Consider the following 7,366-nt stretch of genomic DNA (forward strand, 5'->3'; position numbering starts at 1 on the left):
TTCGGAATTTTGATTTTGTTTCCAGACGGAGGGCAATTATTATGCCGCATCTTCCCCAGCCTCTTCCGCTGCTCCACCGTTTCTCTTGAACTGTTGCCCACAGAGATTCGAAGCGACGGTGAATCTGCTGAACGGACGCTTCTGAGATTGTTACTGTCCATTCGCCCCTCAGGCGGGATGGTGGTGTCTCAGTGCTGACAACATTGATGTACCTAGCACGCTTTATATAATCAAACATTAATTATCGGTTGTGCTCAAATTTAAATGAGTCACGTTTATATTTCATTTGCACAACATTAAGCTGACAGCACATTGAGCATCAATTAAACAATATTCATTTGATGGATAACGTGCTCGCTATGAAGCTTTTTAACCTACCTTCCCGTGCTGGGTGGGGACAGAATTGGGTTTCATCTGAGCGTTCTCCAGCGTTAATATCCTCTCGATAGTTACTGGCCTGAGGCTGATAATGCCCAGAAACAGGATAACGAGCGAGGAGGGAGCAGAATTTAAACACAACTACCTTGACACCTCTTTTTAGTGATGCTCAGCAGGTCTGCAAGACGGCAACCTGTATGAAACGTATATATCTTTAAATAACATTTTGTTCAGGCAGAACTGTTCCTTGCAATAGTTACTGATCTGATAGGCCGTCAGTACTTTCCCTAATGTCTCTTGCCACCTTTTCTGTCCGAGTAATTCTGAAGGGAACTGCAATCAACTGTCTGAAAGAAGCCAACAAACTTACCGACTAGTTTCTGGTACAATACCAACTTCTTAATATGAATACCAACTTCTTAATATGCCTTCGCTTTCTCAAATGCTGCTGCAATCATGGCGTAACTCTGGTGCAAAGAGGCCGCCGCTCTTTTCTTCAATGCACGCAAAATATTTATTAGTTTCCCTTGCTGCCGGTGTAGTGATTCATTGGTTTGTCGGCACTCGATAGAGGATCTCGAGTTTCTTAAACACCAGAAAATCGCAAGCAGCAGAAGTCTCTCCCAGTTTGGTTTGTACACTCTGCTGGTCAGTGAGGTAAAAACAATGACTGGGTAAAAACAATGACTGCAGATGCTGGAAACCAGATTTTGGATTAGTGAGGGTGAAAGTTCCATTTTATCGATCACGAACAGGTTTGGGCAGGAGTGGTTATAAAGTTAGATTATGAATCACCGGCTAACAGATCCCAGCTTTACCTGTCTGTCCAAACCACTACTCGAACCATAACTGGACTTGTATGATTTTCAATGATCTAATGTTGCAGATGTGTCCCAACAGTGAACTAATGTAATCGGTAAAGCAAATTGATACACACGTACGGTTATAACATAGGTAATGATAAAACTTTGTGATATTCTGTATTGACAATACATAAATGTCTTTTCTTATACTTATTTAGTATCTTAACTTAATTCAACCCTTACCTGCTTTATGTCGGAGGAGTTCTTTGATAATACTCCTTCTGTATCTCCCTGGCTGGCTGCTGTGAGCTCAGTGTGTGTTTCTAACAACACGCTGACACGCCTCCCCTCCTTTCAGAGGTCTTGGCTTTTGCGGAGGTCAGCGAATGTGCTGGGCAAGGGACAGGCAGCTGGATTTGAGTGAGACCTGTCCGTGAGTTGATGAGGTTGTGTTGTCAGCTTGGGAACTCCGCTGGTATCTCCAGCCGAGCCGAGCCTGGAAGAGATTGAGGTGAGTGAAGTCCAGATCCTGCCAAGCTCCCTCTGCAACAGTTCGCTCTCCACTCGCATCTGCTCCTCGCGTCTTTACAAGCTTCATCGAATGTCAATTATGTTCAAATAGTCAGCAGTATCTCGGCAACATATGTCGGGATAATTCATTTCAGCAATGACGCCAGACTTTGTAATTGTGTAACACACTGAGCAGAAAGTGCCGGGGCGTGTTACCTTGCAGCTAGAACCGCGAGCTGGAAGTCTGTCCATAACATTAATGGATACGGTACAAAAGCGGAGTGGGCAGACGCCCGTGCTGAGGTAATGTGTGCCAAATGGCCGGCAGAATAAGGAGACCTAATGTCAATGACATGATACTGGTTTACAATGGGTGCAGGAACAGAGACCCGATGTGTATATGCACGAGACTTTAAAGAAGGGAAAACAAAATAAAAGCTTCGCCCGTAAAGACTTATTTCGAATGTAGTTGTTTATTCAACCTGTGTAGTTATGTTATGACATACCTCAGGGACAGGTGGGACTTGAATCCAGATTTTCCCAGCCAGAGGTAGGGGCTTTTCTACAGCACCAGAACAGCAGCTTGGAACGTGTACCCCTGTTTACACTGAGCCATCTTCCCCCACCGTTACACCACCCTTTACCTTCTGAAAGATTTCCAGGGAAAGGTAAGGGAGGGGGAGATCAGGCAAACCAAATCTCTGCCTTTTAGATATGTTATGACGTGGAGTTCTGACTGTACTCCGGGTGCACGGTAGAAGAAGATTGGCCTTGAAGTAGCATGATTCAATCCTACTGGAAAATAGAATGCCCAGGATCCAAAAGGACTCGTCACAAAGTTCAGCAAAGTGCATGAGCTGGGTGGTAACTCTCGGTGTACTCTAGTTTAATCCTGAAAGAGTGCTGCACTGCTAGAAATTTTGTCTTTTGGATGAGACATTAAATTTAATCTCTTGTTACTTGGAGTGGATTTAAATTAGATCATGGGACTCTTGAAGAAGATTACAAAATAGTCATTTGGAAGGACAGAACTTGAAAACTGCTACATATAAAGACATATTTTGGAAAAACCTCTACTCTTGAACTCATCAGGATAATCTGCAAAATGTAAAATTAAACCTACATTTCATGTGCAAGCAGATTGTGATTGATCAAGGTGTTGCTATGAAGAATGCACCCATTAGGTGATGACTGACAGCTAACTGCCAGACACCAGGCAGGTTGACACTAATTAATCAAAACATTGCCCTGAGAACGGAACCAGAGAATGGCTGTCACATGCTTGTGGATTTGAAACACATAGTGTGTGTATATGTTATTTCTGTCCACAAAGAACAGGGTCTTGTGTATTAACATATATGGCTTTCAATCCACACAAATGCACTACAATGTGAGCCCCCTAACAAGCCTGAACTTGATTGTCAATGAGTCCAGATTTTTTTAAACAATACACAAGTCCAGGAAAATTCTCTCAAGTTTCCTGACCAAGAGAGAGAGAAGCTTTTATTTGTCATTTCTACCATATACAACTGATACAGTAAAAATGAGACAGCATTCCTCCAGGATCAACTAGCATCCCTAAAGCAGGTTATCTACTCATTATCACTTTCCCAATTGAGGATTCTGTCTTGTGCATTCTCTGGCTCCCATGCTTCCCAAATCACCAACAGTGGCTATAATTTAAATGTAAAATCAGAAGAAATTAGAGCAGGACTAGGCCATTTGGACCATCAAGCCTGTTCTGCCATTGAATACGATCATGACTGATCAAACGTGGGCAAAAGTCTATCTGTCCTCCATTATCCTTCATTTCCCTGCATATTAAAAATCTGTCTAGCTCAGCCTTAAATATATTCAATCACCCAACTTCCAGTGCGCACTGTGGAAGAGAATCCCAAAGACCAACAAGCCCTAAGAGAAGACACTTTGCCTTGTTGCTGTCTCAAATAGGACAGCCATTATTTTAAAACTGCGCTCTTTAATGTGAGATATCTCCATAACAGAAAATATCTTCTCAATATCTACCCTGTTGAGCTACCTCAAAATCTCACATTTTTGCAGTGAGATCACCTCTTTTAATTATCCATTCGTGGCATTTGGCATCACTGGATAGGCCAGCTTTTCTTTTGCCCAGGCCTTACTATTTTACGTGGGGAATAGACACTACAGAAGGACACTAATATTTGGTCAAATGAGCACATCTAGTAGACTGTATGAATCCGATAAAAATGAACAACAATGTTGTTCTGCAGCATTTAAGGAGTTGAGGGAAATCTGGTTTTGAGGTCCAAATATCTGTTAGAGAAACTGTTATTTTCTTTTTCCTTGAAATAAATACAAAGGAAAGTAAGGATTTTCTATAACAGGCATCTTTCATGCGACATTAGATTTATGTTCTGTGATAGGTGAAAATTATCTCCAGGTTTTTATAGGCAGCCACACTTTCTCCCCAAGCCTATCTCCCAGGATGTTACATGGTTGCAAGTCAGTGAGAATATCTAGTCACATTTGTGCAACTATCATAGTCTGTGAGGCATGCATGATCCACTGATGGTCTAATGTTTTCCTGTCCATCAAATCGGCAAGTATACATATTTGGTTCTCAAGTAATCAACCTAATAGATAGAAATGTATCATTTCTGAAACCTCCCAAAAGTGACTGGACAAGACAAAAACCTTTCAGACTTCGAATGTCTAATTACACTATTGAAACTAATGGAAGTATCTCATGTAGGTAACATGTTGAGTAACGCAAAGGCTCAGTAAGCATCCTGATATCTTTGTAACTGATTTAGAACAATCAAACAAATTCATCTTCCTTTTGACAGAAAAGTCTTTTAAACTAATTCTTGGGATATGGAAGACCATACCACAGCCAAAATTTATTGCTTAAAATCATTTACTATTCGGGACATTCATTTTGGCACTTTTTCTAAAACTGTGATGCCACAAAGCAGTCTGGTAGGAAGCAAAAAGCAGAAAGTCTTGGTGAAGCTCAGCAGGTCTCGCAGCACTAATGGAGACAGAAGCAAAGTGAATGTTTCAAATCTTATATTACTCTTCTTGGGAACAGGTAGGAATTTCCAGGATTTCGAGCTTATGACACTGAAAGAAAGGCAATATTTATCCAAGTCAGGTTACTGTAAGACTTAGAGGGAAACTTGGAGGATACAGTGATCTATGTCTCCCCGTCACCTTGTACTTGGGACAACAAGCTTTGGAGACATAAGACATTTGTGCAGAGTCAAGGTCAAATGTCGCTGCACAATACAAAACTCTCATAACTTAGCAGTAATTTATACTGCAAGCCACATTCTCTTATGAACAAGATGTCTGATAAGAGAATAAGATATATGTCTGGAACAGCAATTTCCAAAAGTTACATACTGGAAGTACAATCAGGAAGCAGGGGGAGATCCTCACCATTGATCCTCTCTCCAAGACTTCAATCCCATGTTCCCTCAGCTGTTGCCTGCATGTCTTGCTGATCCTGGCCTTCTCGTGATTGCATTGCTGGGCAGTAATTACCATTCCTCTCGGTGATGCTGCTTGCAATGGAGAGCAGGCAGCTCTTCAAATGGGTATTTGACCCCTTTGATCCGTGATTTCAGGGCAAGGAAATTAATCCTGATAAATATGAGATCTGCACCTGGCAGACAAACAATGCATAATGATCATTAAGACCCTGGAAGGTACCGAGGGTGAGAGATACTGTGGTATTTATGTCCATTGGCCATTGCAGAAAACAGGACAGGTAGATAAAGTGGTTTAGAGGAGTATGAGATTTCTTAGTTGAGGCATAGAGTTTAAGAGCATGGAGGTGATGCTGAAACTATATAAAACATTGGCTACACTACAGCTAGAGTATTATGTGTAGTTCTGGAATCCACATTATAGGCAGGATGTGATTGTACTAGAGAGAGTGCACAGGAGATTCACCAGAATGTTGCCTGGACTGGAGGGTTTTAGTTATGAAGAGAGATTGGATAGACTAAGATTGCTTTCCTTGGTGCAATACAGACTGAGATTGGGGAGGTGACATGAGTGCAATATATAAAATTATGCGGCTTAGATGGGGTAGACAGAAAGAGACCTTCCCCTTGGTGAAGGGATCAATGGCTGGGGGCAAGAGGTTTGGGGGGATGTGAGGAAAGATTCTCTCACCTAGATGGAGGTGGGAACCTGGAACTCACTGTCTGTAACTGTGGTAAAGGCAGAGACACTCAACATGTAAGAAGTATTTAGATGTGTACTTGCGATGCCATGGGCTAAGGGCTGGAAATGGGATTAAAATAATTAGCTGGTTATTTTTGACTGGGACAGACCTGATAGTCCAAAGGGTCCTCTTTTGTGCTGTAGACCTCTCTGATTTTATGAGTATATGACATAAATAAAATTACACTTTCAGTGTCAGAGAATTTGTTTGCAGTAACTGTCACTGTTCATAGCATCAACAACATGCTCAAGTCTCAATGCACTAGTCCAAATCTTTTCTGCCTTTTATCTCAATAACCAAAAATTAAGTATCAAAATTTTACCCTTTTACATAGATTACATGCCTAATCTGTGCATGAAGTGCTGGGATAGTGAAATCTATGGAAAAGCAGAGTAACTCAGACTGCAATTTTCAGGTTCATTTATTTCATTGCTTTCGTGTACTGAAGAAATTGGTGTTTGCTTTATTGCATTAGAAATGTGACCATTGTTGACCTCTTGTCCATGCTGTTGTTCATCTAGATATTTTTCAGGGAAAAGTGCACTCCAGATTACAGGTGATGTGGTGGCAATTTACAAAAAGAACTGGTGATTGAAATTGAGACAATACCTAGTGCAACAATTAAAAAAAACTCAGAGGAACAAACGTGCACTTGAAATGTACATAGTCTGCTGGAAGTACAAGCTGTCTCACAAAAATGTCTGTAATTCAAATGCAAAAACACAGGATAGTATATAATCGTTCACATCTCACTTTATTCAATTTCAACAATTTCTAAACTGATATTACCAAACAGATTAAAAGCAACCTTATAAGGTGCACTTTCTATAGGACAATTGTTAATCGAAAGTAAGTCTTTGGTTCCTTTTGTGACATTGTAGTTAAATGTGATGTTAGAGTCTTTTGGGATGGGGAAGCCTCAAATTCAATCCTTGATTTACATTGGGTTAATTTAAATTGATATCAAAGTAGGGATTCTATGATGGGATTCATCATATTAGGATGGGTGGTGAAAGAACTATCTAGGGTTCCTGCAGCTGATCATAATCTATTATTTTGGAATAATGTGTATCAATGTGCTTGATATGTGGACACGGTCTGACTCGCTGTTCGTGCCTTAATAGTTGCTTAATTTCTCAATTCAACTCAAAATTAGCCATCAGACAAGGTGCAAGTGGCATATCTCTATTTGCTGAGCTGCAGTAACACAGATCACTACATACAAGACAGTTGGATATAAAATGAAGAAGAAACGTTTATGGGAAAGAAGTACTAAAAAGGGACAAAATATACTAATTATCTGACATCTACCATACTTAAGGAAAGGTGAACTCTGCTCCTTATTTGTGAATTAATTGGTGCAGCAACCGTACACAGTGCAACTGATGGATAAACTAATGTATAATTCAGATAATCCTTTAATAACGACCCAGCTGCTCATTCACCCTTTGTACAACAA

The 7,366-nt window shown here is 40.6% G+C and overlaps 1 protein-coding gene across 4 annotated transcripts in view; it reads right to left on the bottom strand.

Annotated features, from left to right (window-relative positions):
• mchr2a (melanin concentrating hormone receptor 2a) overlaps window positions 1–1,831 on the bottom strand; it is a 58,108-nt gene extending 56,277 nt beyond the window's left edge. For 2 of the 4 annotated variants that reach the window (XM_072549630.1, XM_072549626.1), the window contains exon 1: window positions 1,425–1,831. The gene's annotated coding sequence lies outside the window, so the exon portion shown is untranslated. Of the gene's footprint in view, window positions 1–378; window positions 572–748; window positions 808–1,424 lie in introns of those variants that run through there. The other 2 variants (XM_072549627.1, XM_072549628.1) reach the window with 2 other exon arrangements.
• Window positions 1,832–7,366: the final 5,535 nt, after the last annotated feature.

This window comes from Chiloscyllium punctatum, chromosome 3, assembly GCF_047496795.1.
Source record: "Chiloscyllium punctatum isolate Juve2018m chromosome 3, sChiPun1.3, whole genome shotgun sequence".
Classification (NCBI taxonomy): domain Eukaryota; kingdom Metazoa; phylum Chordata; class Chondrichthyes; order Orectolobiformes; family Hemiscylliidae; genus Chiloscyllium; species Chiloscyllium punctatum.